General features: G+C 42.6%; 1 protein-coding gene across 2 annotated transcripts in view; it reads left to right on the top strand.

Moving 5' to 3' along the window:
• DOCK4 (dedicator of cytokinesis 4) overlaps positions 1-18,286 on the top strand; it is a 343,934-nt gene that overhangs the window by 89,944 nt on the left and 235,704 nt on the right. The window contains exon 1 of one of the 2 annotated variants that reach the window (XM_084810753.1): positions 15,635-16,147. The exons of the other annotated variant lie outside the window; for it this stretch is intronic. The gene's annotated coding sequence lies outside the window, so the exon portion shown is untranslated. Of the gene's footprint in view, positions 1-15,634; positions 16,148-18,286 lie in introns of those variants that run through there. 2 annotated transcript variants of the gene reach the window in all.

Genomic DNA, 18,286 nt, shown 5'->3' with positions numbered 1-18,286 from the left:
AAATTGAGCAGTGGGAGAAAATAATTCAGATCAGTGACCTATTCTGACATGTTACTAAAATCTCAAATGCATCATAGATTAAAATCTGAACCAGTGAAGAATTTGCAGGGGCTGGATGTGATGAGTTATAGTACTTGCCTCTGAGACTTCTCCCTGCGCCTGGAAGTATGCGATCACTACTTCAAACATTTGTGTGCATGCATCCTGGGACCATGGTCCAACCAGGCTGAAAGGGGTGTGTGTATGTGTCTTGTTCACTCTTATGTGTCTGCTTTAGGTAACATGAGTGGAAGACTGGTGTTCCCAACAGCCGTCACTCTGTGTGGTGCTGCCAGTGCTTGAATTACGAGGAAAGGGTAGGAGGAAATACCCCCCCCCCAGCCCCCTCCAGTTTTAACTATAAGAACGCAAGAGTCTTGCTGAATCAGACCAAAGGCCTTTCTACTCCGTCATCCCATTTCCCGCAGTGGCCAACCAGTTGCCTCTGGGAAGCCCCCAAGCAAGATTTGAGGACAATTGCTTCAAAGCTGTGGAACCTGTTTTGCCACATTTCCCCCCCTCATGCCTTCTCCTTTGAACTCTGGCAGTGGGGAAGGTATTTGCAGGCAGGAAGTCTGTAGGTTGTCCCCTCTCCTCCTATGACCAGGTTGGTTACTTAGTTAGCCATATGTGTGTGTGTGTGTGTGTTTATATACACACACACACACACACACACACACACTATTTTTGAATACGTACCTACACAGCTGTGTAGGTGTGAAGAACCATATAACTTTTATTTTAAAATCAGCCTTCCTGCACACTTGTGCAGGTGCATGTGTTTTTACCAGACTGTTTTTAAAAAGCTACCTGAAATAGAAGCATGACATCCTACATCCCAACACTATACTGTGGATACTGTGCTGTATTTATTAATGTGTGTCTACAGAGCAGCAATTGTGTTTGGAAAAAATATGGCACAGCAGTGCTTCGAATGAAGGGGGTTCCAGTGTAGATTCTACTGTAGTCTTTCAAAACTTGGTCAAGATCTTTTTATTCTTTTGTGGAGGCTGGCTAGGTTTCTGCTTTTTGTGTTACCACTTTTGACTTTGGTTGCTGAGTTTAAATATGTTTGTGTGACCTTTTATGGTTTAATTATGATTGATGTAATTTGTTGTACTGTGTGTATGAGGGCTTCTTTGAGGGCTCCTGATGCATGGAAGGCAATGTATGCATTTAATCAAATACTAAATAAGCAGGGGGTGAGGTTGCCTACTTTTAATTAGTCACTTTTTCCTATTTAATCATTTTGCGTGTAATGAAATCAAGTACATATGGGCCATTCTCTCATTGGATTAAATGGCATTCCTATCCATGGCTGCCATCTTGAATATGGCTGTAGCATAAGGTTTGACCATAGGGTGATCATATGTCCTACTTTAGAGGACAATCCTCTGTTTGAAGGGCTGTCAGAAGACAGTCGTCTGTTTGAAGGGCTGTCCAGTCCACGTCTGTCCAGTCCAAGATAAAAGAACCAGAAGGAGGGAGAGCAGGGGCCTTGAAGTTGCCCATCAACAGTTAGCACCTGGTCAGCAGACTGAGCAGGCACACAGCTCACCTGGTCAGTGAGATGTATTACATTTCTATTTAAATTATAGTTATTATTTCAAAATTTGTATTTATAAATTAGCACACGCAAATATTACACAAATTGGCATCCTCTTTTATCCTCTTTTTTGGTGACCTGCAAGTGACCACTATACATACATGTCAGTAATTGGGAAAACTGGAGCCACATCACTCTTGCCTGTCTTTAATAGTTGCCTGGATTCTTACTGATAAAATAATAGTACTTCAGGTAAGGACAAAGAGAGCAGAGAATTTCAATTGAGTATTGTCAGACCACCAGCACAATTTGCAAGGAGGTCTCTGTGCATCCTTAATGCCAATGCCTGAATAAAATTAGTTGTCCTTGTTTCAAATACCATGTGCGTGTTCTCTCTGCCAGATGAAAATAGAGTTGGTTGGGTAGCTTATTAACGAAAGAATATGAAAATGTAGCAAGAGCTGGCAGGCAAACAGCTGCTTTGCATAGTTTTATTGACAACAATATGCATAAAAATTGAATGAATGTTGAGGGCCTAAGGCCATTACTCAGGATGCTGTTCTTGCAATTTCCAGTGTGAAACTAAAGGTGGCAGTTCAGACGTTTTGGAGATGGTAATAGAAATTTCAATTCATGCTCTTTTAGCAGTGCAAATTTCCCCCCAAGTATGTACATTTTGCCAAAGAGGATTAAAAACACACACATCAATATTGCATGAAATGTACATATTGTAACCTACCTCAGAATGAGTGGAATTTCAGGATTGGGAGATTCTTGACATTTTATTCAACATCATTTGTTTCTCCCCATAATCCATGCATCTTTGAACCACATCCACTGCATGGCATTCTGTTTGGAACAACTGGTCCTGACGTGTTAAGCAATGTGAGAATTCCCTGTTGCCTGCTGATTTTTTTCTAGCACCCATGGAGGTGCTTTTCCCCCCTGAAAAGCCATTTTGGAGGGGTGGGGAGCCCTCTTGAACAATGTTGGATGGGGAAGTGCCTGAAATTGGGCTTGTATCCTAAGACAACTTAACTTTCAAGAAAATTCATGGAAGGAAAGTTTCTTGCCCTCTCCTCCCACTCAAGAGCCCCACATTTTTCATTAAGGCCCTCTGACCCTCCAGAGAGGTTTTTCAGAGACTGCAGTGGCTGCGGAGAGTGGGGAGGGACAAGAAACATTCCTTCCTGGAACTTCCTTCAGTTAACTTAGCTTAGGTTTACTTTGCTTTCTCACCCTCTTAGCAAGACTCTCAGGGCAGCTTGCAAGAAGGTGTTCTTAAAAAACTCCAGGTACAATATAAAGCTTCTAATGAAACAGAATAGCAGCAAAGTAAAACAGCATGGTAGCAGAATCAGGTACACACTTAGCTACCCAACACAGGGCTAAAATTCTATTTAAAGTTAAATTATTCTGCCCTTGTCCCATTCAAGGAGAATGCAGCAAGATCTCCCGGCTTTCGTTTCTCCTGTCTTTATACTCCTTACAGTTTGAGGAAGTTGTTGATCGTTTCTGATGCCTGGAGGAAGCAGGTTTTGTGCACACTTCCTCTTACTGTACTTTTGGATCTTGGAGCAGAAAAATGCATATTTGCAACTCAAACAACAGCAACAAAAAAGACATCAGGAAATGTAAACTAGATATAGCAACTGCCGGGGGTGGGTGGGTGCGGAGACAGTATAGTCTGTTCTAAGAAAGATAGGGATTGCTCTTGGCATAATCTATTTGACCAGGGACATTGCACAGTTGTGAATGTTGGCTGCTAATGTACCAGTTTTCTGGTTGGTGGTGTTGGGGGCTTGCTTTTTTCATTGTAAACATTTCCAGAGGAGTAGCCGTGTTAGTCTATTGTAGCAAAAGCCAACAAAGAGCATTTTGGCACCTTAAAGACTAACAAATTTATTCTGACATAAGCTTTATCAGATGCACAGAGTATTATGGAGAGTTTCAGGTTTATATGCAGTACCTTTGGTGGGAGAGAGATTGTTAACAGTGTGCACATGTACTTTTGCATATGCAAGAGGCCCCAGGTTCGATCCCTGGCATCTCCAGGTAGGGCTTGGAAAGTTTCTTGTCTAAAATCCTGGGGATCCACTGTTGGTCAGTGGTAATGGCAGGCTAGATGGATCAATGGTCTGGGCCAGTTATGAGGCAGCTTCCTATATTCCTATGTCTAGTTTGGCCATATGTTCCAGACATTTTGGGGGAGTGGAGAGAAGGAGATCTTCAAAAAGTGGGCTAAATCCACTTTTCTTTTCTTTTTTACAAATTACAAAACTTGTCCAAATCTATTGCTGGGGTGTGTGTGTGTGTGTGTGTGTGTGAATTTGTGTTGCTTTTTTAAATTGGGGAAAGGAGGATAATGTGAATCAGGATGGAGTTTGATCAGTTATGTGGCTCAATAGTAGCAAGATGCTGAGGCTGTGGCAGGAAGAGCTGCACATTTTTGTGGAACCTGCCTTTGTGCCTTTCCTCCTCAAGTTCCCCACAAGCTCTGTCCGGAAAGACATCTTCCAACCCACTGGCGACCAGTCTGCTCCTGTTTCACATCTGAGGAAATCAGACTTTACCAACCTAAATTGGGGAAGACCTTCTTTGCTTACTTCATACTTTACTGGTACTGGGGCAGGGGAGCTTAGCTCTATTTATACCATACCCTACTGGATTCCAATAAGGATCCCCTTCCTGATTTAAGGAAGGATCCAAAAATTTAAGGATTCCAAAAAAGGATTTAAGAATTTGGAATTTAAGGATTCCAAAAACAGTTCCCTTCCTGATTTAAAGAAGGGCCTGGCTCAGTGATAGATTTGCATGCCAAAAGTCCCAGATTTCTAAATTTCCATATCTGTATAAAAAAAATCAATGTATGTAACATTTATGCAAGCTGGTGTTTTGGTAATTACGTTCCTCTTTTTGGGAGAGTAATTCATAACTTGGGTAGCACCTTCCCTTTGAATGCTCTCATATCTTTGCCCTTTGTAGGCTCATTTTTGGAGTTGGCACATCCAACATTATTGTGAGGGCTGTATAAATTGCTCCTAGAGATGTCAGAGAAGCAATTTATACATTGACTATGCTAAAGCCTTTGATTATGTGGATCACAACAAACTCTGGCAAATTCTTAAAGAGATGGGAGTACCAGACCACCTTACCTGTCTCCTGAGAAGCCTGTATGAGGGTCAAGAAGCAACAGTAAGAACCAGACATGGAACAACCGATTGGTTCAAAATTGGGAAAGGAGTACGACAAGGCTGTATATTGTCGCCCTGCTTATTTAACTTATATGCAGAGTATATCATGAAAAATGCCAGGTTGGATGAATCACAGGTCGAAATTAAGATTGCCAGGAGAATTATCAACAACCTCAGATACGCAGACAATACCACCCTAATGGCAGAACGCGAAGAGGATCTAAAGAGCCTCTTGTTGAGGGTGAAAGTGGAGAGTGCAAAAGCTGGTTTGAAACTCAACATTAACAAAACGAAGATCATGGCATCTGGCCCCATCACTTCCTGGCATAGAGAAGGGGAAAAAATGGAAGCAGTGACAGATTTTATTTTCTTGAGCTCCAAGATCACCGCAGACGGTGACTGTAGCCATGAAATTAAAAGACGCTTGCTCCTTGGGAGGAAAGCTATGGAAAACCTAGACAGCATAGTAACAAGCAGAGACATCACCTTGCTGACAAAGGTTTGTATAATCAAAGCTATGGTTTTGATTGAGCACACTTAAGTATAGCTCAAGTGCTATACTTGAGCACACTTCGGGAGAGAGCAGAGGACAGGAAGGCCTGGCGTGCTATGGTCCATGGGGTCATGAAGAGTCGGACACGACTCGACTGAACAACAACAAATGTCAGAGAAATCTGCAATGGAACCAAATGAGTTCAGTTTTTTATGAATTCAACCCACGGATTCTGTATTGAACTGGCTTTCCCTCTGTTGGGTGGCTTCTGCGGAGTTGTGGACTGTTTTTCTGTCCTTCAGGAAGTTTGCACAAATTTCATCATAGAAAAGTATGCAGAAATTTTTAAAACAGCTGAAAATGTGCAGGCTAAAGCATGAAAATGCACATTTTGGAGGGATGTGTGCATTTTGTGGGAATTTATGCATTTCTGCATGTGAAAATTTGTGCAAAGTTGCAGTTATACAAATGCAAATTTGTGCAAATCTGGAAACTTTAAAAAATCCAATTCTGTCGATGGCTGAATGATGTAATGAATAGAGCCTGACAACCTGCAAAACCCAGGCAGAACAGATTTTACACAATCCATACATCCCTAATTGCTCCTAAATTTAGTTGCTTGAAATGGATTGACTGTGAATAAAGATCACACCTTAGGGAGTGGGGGGGGGTAATGGGTAAGTATCCAATAGGGGCCCTGGTCTATGCGTGGCCACGATGTAGTACTTCCAGGGGCAAGCGCTGAAATGAGCGCAAACACTCATTTCTGGAAGGGGCAGGTCACGCTTTCCAGAAATGAGTGTTTCCGCTTGTTTGGGGGCTTTCCTCCAGAAGCGCTACATTGCGGCTGCATGTGGACCACAACCACCACTGCTGGCCACGTGCACAAGGCCCCTATTGGATCCTGCCCAAAGACTTTACATTTGGCTTGTTGGAGGGTTATTGGCCACAAACGCTTCTGGAAGCTGAGATTCCTTGTTTATGCCCTGAGTATTTTAGAATTTGAATTAGTTTATGCTAATAAGCAATGACAGTGATGGTGTCTTCTGTTGATCAGGTGGCAAACTTTAAAAAAGAGTGACTTACCCTCAGCAGTAAACATTTTTGGTTGTATACTAAAGCAGAAACAGACCTCATATTTCCTTTTATCTTGGCAAGCCTCCAGATGCCAGGAGGAAAATAATTTGGTGTATGTGTTTATCTATATCTGTCTGTCTGTCTGGACACAACACACCATTAAAATATGAATCCTCGTTTCTAAATATTAAGAAATCTCAGGATCTAAAGATATTTCTTGGCAGAATATCTGCTTTACATTCTTCATTTTACTTCCGGCCCCTTTTTCTTCTAGATAAATTGTGCATTAAGTTAAATAGCTTGCCTGTTGTGAGAATGAAGTAATAATTCTTTGCAGTGTATAGGTAGAGTTTGAGATCACTTTGAACTAAAAAAAAAATGAAGTAAAAATAACAAGTCTGTGCCAGTTTGAATGTTTGCCCAGTTATGAGAACTTTGGGGCGGGGGGTGCTTTGTTTTTTTGCAAGTGCAACTTGATGTCAAGGCATTTTCAAAGATGCTGATGTTTAAGTTGCAATCAGTAGACCTGATTTGCACGTAATGGCAGCAAATTTTGGGTTTTTACCCAATTTAAAGAAATCATTAATTTATTCATATCACTTTAGATTAAATCTGCATAGATCCATCTCTTATTTTAGAAGGGGCATTCCCTCACTTGTGGGAAAAGCGAAAATGCCTACCATCCATGGTTTTGTAAATCTACTACCTGATTTAAATAGAGGCACTATTTTAATCAATTTAGACATTTACGCTATTAGCCTTTCTGATTAATCTAATAAACACTGCAAATCTCAATAAGCACAACTCTGCAAAAAGTCCTAGTAAAAACAATTTTCAAATTCTCCTCTTTGAATAACACCAGCTAAATAATTTTATGCAAACCAACCTTTCAATATAGCATTCAGACATCACAATAAACCATGATTGTGGGAACAATCTTCAGAAAGCCATAGCCTTTATGGTCCTACCTTCCCTACAGTATAGTTGCAAGGAGATAGGCACTTTTGCTGCCATTTTTTCTTAACTGCAGTTTAACGTTATGTTCGAAACAAAGATTTGGTTAATATCAACTACGACTTGTTTGAAGCAAACCAGCTTCATAAGACATGGGTCGATGTTTGCTTGTTTTTGTTTTTTGTTTTAAAAACTATATTTAAAACAATTTGTTGGGACCAGACAAAATGACAAATTGTGGTTAATCAAAAACAGAAGCCAATGCTTCCAAATTTATCCTTGCAGGTGTGCCAGAGCAGGAGGGTGGAGTGTGTGTGCTCTTGTCCTCATGCTAAACTATGGTTTATCATACAGCCTAAAAGAAACTGTAATCTTCGCCGTTATGAGTTTGGCCATGTGGGACTTGACCTGGACATGGACTGGACTTCCCTATTTGTCATTGTGATCCATCTTGCATATGCAAAACATTGCATATACAAAGTAGGTATAGGTGAGGTAGGGTTGTACAGTAACTGCCATCTCTCTGTTCTTTTGTCCCAACTTTCCAACCATCTGGTTAATAGTGAAGCGAATTTCCAGACAATATTTTTATTACCCACTATTTCTATTGTCCCAAAGTCTACAAAAGCTTTTCCCTATGTGGTCTTGTCCAAAATCAAATAGCAGATAGGAGAGAATGATTTCATAAATGGAACAAAGGATGTGATAATTTACATAGGCTGGTCTGAGGCATGGTGAAGCTAGGGGGACTGTTGAGAGTTGGGATGTCAGAGAAATCCACAAATCAAATGAGTTTGAATTTCTATGAATCCAACCCACAGATTATGCAGTGCGCCGGCTTTTCCCAAGTGCATCTTGGTGAGGATCTGCACATTTGGGGGAATCGCACATTTGTGCAAGTGTAAATTTGTGCAAATTTGATAAGATGGAAAAAATCTGATTCTGTCAAAGAGTGGACGACAAATGAAAGGCACCTGACAATCTGCAAAATGCAGATGGAACAGATTTTACAAAATCCATACATCCCTAGTCAAGAGCAGTGCTTGAATTATGGGGAGGAGAAGTAGAGGAGCCCTTATTGAAAACCACAAGTTCCATTCCTCGTTCCTGGGGCCCAAGCAAGAGCAGAGATGAGGGTATAGCTGGTACAGAAGCAGGATCCACACTACAGGTATACTGATGCTGGAGGAGCACTACAGTCAAGCGTGACTGATCGGTCGCAGGAACTGGAACAGGGATAGAAATTGGAGCCAAAACAAAGATTCATTAGAGGTGGAACTAGGGCTCTCCAATGGAGACCTATAGGGAGTGGGTAGATGAAGGAGAGACTGAGAGATTTATACTTCTGCAGCCAGCCCCTCCCTTTCCTGGTTACCTGCTGGTTTTCAAGGTAAACCTAGTCCCACTCTGGCTTCTCTTATCTTCTGGGTAGACCCCTGATGGTGAAACCTAATGACAGTGAGGTGTGTACTGTCAGTTCTGGACTTCCCACTGGGTTCACCACCGCCTTAGGTTGGTGAAGGGGGGAGTCGAGGGGTTGAGGCAGGGTGTGATGGTGGAAAGATATCCTAGGGACTGGATAACAGGGTTCCATGCTGCCTCCTCAGGTGAGATCAGTCCAGCATCCTGGTCAGGCTGAATCCTGAGACACACCTCTCCCCCCATTTCATCCAGATCTTGCCCCTCTTGTAGCCTTCTAAAAACAAATAAGGGGGTTATCTCAAAAGGTATGGGGCTGGTCCCCCTCTGATCCCCCTGTAAATTGGGCACTGGATGAGAAGGTGTATAAATACATGAAGTAATTTGGAAGGAATATGCAAGCTGAGTGAAACTCAAAATTTAAGAGAAAATGTCTGGTGATGTCAAGCTTCAAAACATTAGACTAGCCTGGGGAACTGGGAGTGGCCTAAAGGTTAGGGGTGGTAACCAGTAGTCTGTCTTGCAGTCTGCAAGACAAGACAACAAGACTTGTCTTGTAGTCTGTCAGTAATCTGTAGTCTGTCTTGCAGCCATAATGGCTCCCAAGATGGGTTGCCATAAAAAGTCACAACTAAAATTATTCAAGACTGACTAGTCATCTGACTGGTCACTAGACAATGTCTAATGACCAGTAGGCAAAAGGTCTAACAAGCAAAAAAATAACTTGCTAACTCAAATAACTGAACAAACAGTGAAAGGGGTAAGTTCTCATTCCCCTCCAAAAACAGAGTGTCTGCCAGAAACAGATGGTAGGGAGTTCTAAAGAGCTGGGGCCACGAGGAAAAAAGCCCTGCTTGTACTCCTTGTTGAGGACATCTTAGTACCCACAATTGAAGGCTATTCTGGGGAGATAATGGTGAGAAGATTGTGTCCCCCATAGAGTAGCCATTTGACTCCCATGGCAGTTGGGTGGTCTTAGTTTTTAGAGGAGTTCCATGGGTAGCATGTTGCAGCTTGGAGAACTCAAGGAAGAGCAAGTCTGTCTTCTTCTGCTCACTCCTAGCAGGCATGAGGGCAAACCTGTTATCTTAGCCCATGACAGCTATGCCACACTGAACGTTTTCCTGCTGCTTTGCAGTCTAAAACCAGCAGATGCAGCACTGTTCTTTCCCAACGCTGTATCTTTTGACCTTTTCACTGCAGATCTCGCTGCCAGAGTTGTCTGTCAGAAAGAATGGATTTTGTGTACAAGGGAAAGGTGAGAGAATGTGAGGCTTGCTGCTGAATGAAGGGGCTGGAAATGATAGTGGGAGACTGTCTCACTCGAAACTGGCACCTTTGTCTTGAAAGATAGAAACAGCAGGTTGCCAAACAGCTTTCACATAAAATCCAATATTTGAGAGGAGCAGGCAAAGAGAGGGGTGGAGGGAGCGAAGACAAAATAAGACACTTGGGCATCAGCTGTTTGAAAATCACAAGCCAAGTGTATATTTGTATTCTTACTTGAGGGGTGTGTTTTGTGTGTGAACCCTGATGGCAAGACTAGTGGGAAAAGAAGAAGAAACAAAAACACAGCACACACAGCCCGATGGCAGAAGAGTAGGCAGAACGAGTTCTCACTTCCATGTGGCAGATGTGCAGATCACTGAGCTAAAACAGTCCGTGTTGCTCACAGGGCATTTCTGCAGTTTGATATTTGCAAATCCAAACATGAGATTAAAGCCTGAATTGACTGTTAATGAAGCTGCTACTATTATGGGGAATTTTAAGAGGTGGGGATGTTGGTGTGGGCTTTTTCTTCCTTTTTAAAGTCATTGACAGAATGAATCTAGGTCTTTGGTTGGTGGTGGAAATGAAATCCCAAATGGATAGATTGCATTGTTCCATCCCTGCGCTATCCACTTGTTGAAAAGGGCTGCTTTCCTATCTCACCCCCTTAATGAGCTCTGTAACCATAGCAACACCCACTGGCAAACAGTGAGATTACAGTACCACTGTTGTCCAGCCTATAATGTTCCTCTGCTCCTCTTGGCACACTGACCTAGAATACTGCCCTACATCCTAGCATAAGGTTTCTTTTTAATTTTCCCCTTCTGGTAAGATTTAAACCCCAGGAGGACGCTAAAGTTGATTGCTTAGCATGTTTGTGATATGAGAACTTGCTTCTAATTAACTTCCAAGCAAGTAAGTGTTGGTTGTTAACTTTTTGTTGTTGTTTTTTAAAAAACCCACTGTTTTCGTGGATTTGGCTTCTGCCTTGTTTCATCCACCAGATGTGTACAAATGCAGCTGCTACACTATTGTGTTGATTAGGTACTAGGCTGTGCTTCTTCCCTTTCTGTTTTTATTCTGTTTAACAGTTCATAACATCAAGTGCTGCTTTGCTGTCATTCATTTCCTACTTCGTCAGTTGTCATAAGACACCTGAGGCCAACCTGCACAACCATACTGCTCATGCGAGCAGTCTACTCATGTGAGCAGTATAATGTGGGGGCAGAGACTTGCATGAGATTGTTTGTATTTCATTCCAGGAACTAGAAAATTGCAACCAGAGATTTGTGCAAGTCAGCATTCCATTTCTCGATGGAAATGACTCTCTGTTGCCACAACTCTAGCATATTTAAGGGTTCATTTAGATAAAAAAGCCAAGAAGCATTAGCACCAACTTCTTGGAGAATGCCATCAACAATTGCTTCACTGTGATGGTGGTCTATGTGGCTGGCATATTTTAAAAGTCTCTTGCCACATGTAATATTCCAAAATCCATATAGCGTAATACCTTTATAAGGCCAACTCAAAGATCACAAAAAATGTGCAAGCTTCCAAGATCTTCAGATCTCTTCATCAGGCAAGATTACAAAAAGCAGGGGGGCGGGGGGAAGGCTGACTGAATGTTGAAATTTTGGTGTCTGCATGATCAGAGACTTAACATGATATGGACAAGGATGATTTGCAGACAGTCAAACTGAGCTCTTCCAGTGATGTGATGGTTTCAGGATTCAGTTCCCATAGGACTATTATATTTTTTACACTATTACATTTTCAGTGCCCCTAGGATTATTACATTTTGACATTTTTCTTACAGCCAATAGGGTTGCCCTTCTTCTCCTTTTGCCACATGTAGTATCTCTCTATAACAGCTGCTATAACGTGGCAAGGGACTATGCCAACCCTTGGAAGTAATTTTTGACAGCCTCCACGGGGCAGCTGAATGCTTAGGAATGGATTGTTAGCCCCTTACCTGGTTCCTGTGATCAAACTCTGGTTTGCAGTACTGGTTTGGAGGGCTCGCAAAACTCATAGTCTGTAACTCATTAAAGTGAAGCATATGAGGCATGTGGGGGGTGGGGGAGCTCATTGGTGTAACAGTCAGTAACAGTCACGGTTTGGTATTACATGTGAACTGGTATAACGAGTGCTGTGCCGAATCCTGCCCCCTATTTTCTGGATGTTTTTCTCTCCCTGCAAAAGAGGCATTGTTTTTTCTGCCTCTTTTGCGCGTGGGTGTGTGTGTGTGTGTGTGGATGTCAGAAAATGTTCTCCTTGGGGAGGGGGACAGGGTTTCCACATACCTTTTTTTAGTTTGGGAAGTGGCTGAAGGATCTTCCTATTTGGGGGGGGGGGTTATCTGAAAATCCTGCCAACCTAGCAGTTCGAAAGCAAGAAATTGCAAGTAGATAAATAGGTGCCGCTTCGGTGGGAAAGGTAACAGCGCTCCATGCACCTCGGTGTTCAGTCATGCTGGCCACATGACCACGGAAGCGTCTTCGGACAGCGCTGGCTCTTCGGCTTAGAAACAGGGATGAGCACCGCACCCTAGAGTCGGACACGACTGGTTGGGGACACCTTTACCTTTACCTTTTTTATCTGAAAAACACCCCCAGCACGAGAGGCTTCTCCAGCCCAGCAGCACTTTTCGAACTCCCAAGAGACCGTGTGACCTCTCCCTCTCCAATAGGCATTTAGGAAGAACTCCCAGGTAGCAGAAGCTTCTTTGCAAAAAGATTCTTTGCAGAGAACAAATGGGACTTCGGAGCTTTCGAAAAATGCTTATCTTGCTTGCTCTGTGTTTCTGCAAGGAACACAGAGCTCTAAAACACAGAGCTCTAAAATCTCTGATTGCTCGTGTGTTGCAAAGAAGCTTCTGCAGCCCTGGAACCTTTCCTGAATGCCTATTGGCGAGGGAGAGGTCTCGTGGTCTCCTGGGAGTTCAAAAAGCGCTGCCGGACTGGAGGAGAGTCCTGAGCTCCTGCAAGTGGAGGGGGCGTCTTTAGAAAAAGAAAAAATAGAAAGAAGACTCCTCAGCCACCGCCTAAACTTCAAAAGGTAAGCTGAAATCCTGTCCTCCTCCCCAAAGAGAAAGTTATTTGAAATTCTCCACTCTCCCAGCCTCTTTTGCCAGAGTTTCCATTTCACCCCATGAAGGGCCAAAAATGGAAGAATCGAAAATTTCGGCACAGCACTAGATTCGACATCATTTTCTCCTACGCATCAGATTTCTTTAACATCTACTAGTCAGCATTCAGTGGAACATGGTCAGTACTACAGAATGAACCCTGATTCTCTTTTTTTGCCCATACATTCTATCAGATATCATTCTATTCAAACGATGGACAAATTAAAACCAAATTCTGTAAAAGAGGATCAGATTCTGCCCTATGCACTATTTAGTATCCAGATAAATCAGAAATACATACAGGTAAAAGCTACAATTGCGTTTATTAAGGGATATCTGCAGCAGTGCAAAAGACTTACAGAGCTGGCATGAAGGGTGCACGCTCAGTTTCTCCCTTTGTAATCTGTGCCCTTACCCTGCCCATACTGCTATCAAAAAAAGTATCTTTATCCCAAACAGGAGTTAGGTGATGTTATACATATGATCAGACTGTTTAGGGGAGACTTAAACATTCTTTGGTTTGGAACTTGATCTTATCTTGTAGTTGGAGGAATAGTTGCTATGGTAGAGGTACATTGTATGCCTTCCAGATCTAGCAAGAAATGTTTGTGTTTGGCTGATTCTTCTTCTGTGGTTTCAAATTCCAACCAAAATCTGTTACATTCCAACCAAAATCTGTTACTGTTCACAGTAGCTAATACATTTTAACATCTAGAGCTGGATGTTCCAGCTCTCTTGAATCTAAGCGCAGATGGTTTTTCTATTGTTATAAACGGAGGGCTGACACACACCCCCATTTCCACCCTAAGAAACTTTAATTCCTAGTAGAGTTTTTAAAAACATTAGTGAAGAGTACTGATTGAGTCTGCCTGTAGCAAGGCATTCCCTATCTTATTCTGCTTGTTATGTCCATATGTATTATATACAAGTGAAGAATTGGTGTAGGATAATGGTGAACAGGCTGGGCTACGAATCAGGAAGTTCTTTGTTTGAATCCTGCCCTTGCCACTTTTTGCCTAAGCGCCACTCTGTCTGGCAATGGTATTGCACTTCTTATTTTTATTTTTTTTAATATTCCACCTTTCTGCCAGAAATGGTGCTCAAGGCCTCTTCTTTACAGGGTTATTGTGAGTAGGACTGTGCATGGACCCCCCACTCCGCTTCAGATGTCACTTCAGATACTTCTTAGCGACCCTATCCACCTCTGACCTATTCGGACCTCCTCTGCTTTAACTCGGCTCTGAATCTGAAGCGAGGTTCGGATATCCGGATCACCTGTTTTTGGCATTTTCCCATTGACTTGCATGGGAAAACACAAATGGTCATAACTTTTTCAGTTGTTACGATACTGACATGAAATTTGGGGACCTCTCAGCCCCCCTGGAGGGGACTCCACGTGCCAAACTTCAGGCAGTTTGGCCCAGTGGGTTTTGTGTTATGCGCAGGTGAAATTTTATGTTTTCCACAAAAACTCCCAAAGCAAACAGCTATAACTTTTTCTGTGTTCACCTATGTGCGTGAAACCTTGGCCCCTCCCAGCCCCCCTTGAGGGCATCTCACTTGCCAAAGTCCAGGCAGTTTGGCCCACTAGCTTGAGTGCTAGGCACAGGTGAAATTTGATTTTCCTAGAAACTCAGACCAAACTCAGAAGGGCAAGTGTGTTGAAGCGGAGGTCACTATCCCTAATCTCTGATGCAGGTTTCTTTGAAGTGCAAAACAACCATTATTCAGAAGAATCACTGGCTCAGCCTCTCTATGGCTGAATACAGTTAATTATGTAAATTTGTTATTAGTATTGTATGCCGCTTTGAGCGGCCGGCCGGCTGGCCAGATGGGCGACTAATAAATCTAATAAATAAAATAAATAAAGAATGGAGGGGGAACACCCTTCTTTAATTTATGGTTTGGGATCAAGACAAAACAGAAACATAGTTCACTTTAGCATGGGGGGAGGCAAACACTAAATTCTTAGGCTGCCTTTATTTAAGAATTTAGAAAGAAAGAAACAACTAAATGGTTGAATATTAATTAAAAAGCCGGGGGTGGGTGCGTAGAGAAATATGTCCAGAAGCCAATGTTTGTTTTTAAAAATCAAAATAAGACTGGGTTCTTAAACATCAAGACAAGACAGAGTTGAATGAAAAAACAACAAGGACGACAACAAGCAGGAGTGAGGGGCAAACCTAAAAAACAAACACAACCTTTTCTGGTGTCCCCAAACTTGACCAATGACCACTAGAAAGGCAGCAGCGGGGTGGTGGTAGAGGGAGTGTAGCAATGAGCGAAGAAAACCTATGTTTGTTTGCAGAAATCTTGAAAAGACAGAGTAGAATGAATATATAGAACGAACGACTTGGAGGAAGAAAGCTGCAATGGGTCCCCCCCCCAAAAAAAACAGTCCCAAAGGGACTGCTCGCACAAGGAATGAAGGAATGATCCCATGACAGGCTAGCTGTTTGCTTTTAAAAATCTAGGAAAGCCTGATAGTAATGGGCAACTAACAAGGGTATCTAGGAAAGAACGGCAATGACTGCATGCACGCACCCCCCCTCCAGATCTAACCATACACCAGCCCTTTCCTAAAGAAACAGCTCATGCGCGCATGCACGCGCACACACACAGCCTTTCGCTGAACTACCCCCCTCCTACACCGCTCTCTCTGATTGGAGACTGCTGGCAGAGGTACAGCCTGAGAGTTCCTATTCGCCAAAGCACACTCCCTCCTCCTCCACTCACGTTCCCACCTCCCCCCACGTCCTGCATCCACTTGCCTTCCCCCTTCCTCCTCCTCTTCCTGCCCCTCTGCGTGAGCTTACAGAAGCTGATATATTTTGGAGACAGCCTGTCTGGACTGCTCAGAAGAACTCTGAATATACAAGGTGGAGCAGGCACTTCGTGAAGGACGCGCTTTGCCTTGGGGTGCCTCAGTTCTGCTGTGATCCGCTTCATATCACAAGGAGGCTACCCCGAGTGAGCCCGCTTCACCTCATTATTCGGGCTTCCTAACGAGGCAGTGCACAGCCCTAATTGTGAGTCTTATAACAAGATAAAGCACTTTGAATACCTAAAGGCACAATATAAATCAGGGGCAGGCAACTTATGGCTGTCCAGATGGTACTGGACTTATGGGAATGCATTCTGATAGATGAGTCATTTTGGGGAGTATCAGGGAACATTATCCCTGTGCCTTAGGTGTGCCCAAAGTACAGAAAATGATGCTCATGGGCCATCTGAAAACATTATAGTTAAAGAAATCTGATGGGAAAGGGAAAAATAGGTTACACCGGCATACTTTATAGAGTGGGACTTTTTGTTAGGCTGGTGATGACTGTAGGTCCTCTTTAGCTTGGACTGTCTCTGTCTATTGTATCATGGGGGCATCTGCATCCTACACTCTGTGTTTTCCTTTCCCAGGAATATTTAAAATGAGCTTCCTTTCTGGATTCACTTTCTCTTGATTTTGCCCTTGGTTATGATCATTTATAAATGACAGCTGTGACCTAGATAGGCAATGAAGTTTGCTATCCTTCAGCATAAAGAGAGAAACCTGAAGCCTTTTGAATGTTAAAAAAACCCTTCTAAAATTAAGTTCTATTTAAAAAAAGAATCAAGTTACACTTTGGAAATACTAAATTAAATGCTCTGTAGGTATCGGAATTGAAAGCAGAATGCGTGTGAACTGACTAAAAAAGAACTGAATAATAGCTAAAAAGTTCATATTCTGTGAAGGTGATCTTTTGAGAAGAAAATCCATATGAGAATAAATGTTCCTGTGATATAACATTCTGTGTTTTTAATTCACCAAATATAGTTGGGCATAATTTCTGTACTTGGAGATGGAAACTGTGGAGATGGAAACTCATACTGCACCTCTTCACAACATGATGATGCTTACATATTTTGAGAATTTGAATGTATTCTTTTATTATGAATTCATGTTAATGTAATTTCATCTATGATACAAACATCAAGACTTGTGGCATGATCTGTTTGTCTTAAAAAAAATTATTATGATTGCCCTGTGTCAGCATTCATCTCACATACTTCCCCCAGGGTTTGGTCCTAAATCGAGGCATTATAGGTGTCAGCTAGACGACTACCTCTGTAGCAGGTCTTTATCCTATCCATCTCCTCAATGTATGGGCAGGGTCCATAACTGGATCTTTGGAAAGTTGCCCTGCTGGTATGTATGAGCTTTCTAACTTGAACCGAACATATGTTGGATGTTGTGCTGATTCCTTAGGGTGGTCTGCCAAGAAAATCAATGTAGAGTTGGCTTCCATATAAATGGCGTGATGGGTGGAATCTAACACCCAGAATTCCATGCTTCCTTTCCCCCATTATTTCCATTGGCCTACATTCCCTTTTACAGATCTTTGAGAGGTCTCAGTATTCTTGTTGGAGCCTTCTCTCAAAATATGTCCATGAGAGTGGCTTGTTGAATTGATCAAGAGTTGAGTTGATTGAGAATACTAACCCAAACCCCATCTGGGATAGAGTCGGGGAGGGAATGAGTATTAAGCCATCCCATGGCTAAGGGCATCGAAGTCTGGAGACAACCTGGGACACTTAATGGTGGGGAGTCAGGCCTGGATCCAAATACACACCTCCTTTGAGATCAAATCCAGCATAGCATTTGTTGGCTCCATGTCCTATCTGCAGCACCTAACCCAACAAAACCAAGATCCTAGGACAGCAAGAGAGAGGAGAAAGGATGCTTTAGGTAGTGAACAATCCCATCCAGAGGCGTTATCCTTGTGTATGAAATGGAGAGACTGTCTGGAAGGGGCACTTGCCCATTACCTAGCATTCCAGTGTGTCTCAGGAACTATTTACCTTGATGAAACTGCTCTACAACACATGAAGGGGAATCCAAGCAGTACTGAAAGGACGATGGAAACCTGGCTGCCAAGAGCACAGGGGATTGCTAGTCCTTGTGGCTACTGAAGTACAGGACCGGAGTTCTGTCCAGTTTATTGGTATAGATGTGACCCATTCTCCTCCTTTAACTCACAGTAGATAACAAATAACAATAACAAATAACAATTTCTGCTGGGAAGATTTAAAGTATTCCAAACTGAAAAGTTAAGGAAAATGGCAATCAGTATGATTCAAGTGTTCACTTACATCAGGGGTATGGAACCTCAGGCCTGGGGGCCAAATCTGGC

This window comes from Heloderma suspectum, chromosome 7, assembly GCF_057233095.1.
Source record: "Heloderma suspectum isolate Gila_16-S chromosome 7, 16-S_ref, whole genome shotgun sequence".
Classification (NCBI taxonomy): Eukaryota; Metazoa; Chordata; class Lepidosauria; order Squamata; family Helodermatidae; genus Heloderma; species Heloderma suspectum.
Note: the sequence above shows the minus strand (reverse complement) of the source record. Positions and strands in the feature narration are given on the sequence as shown.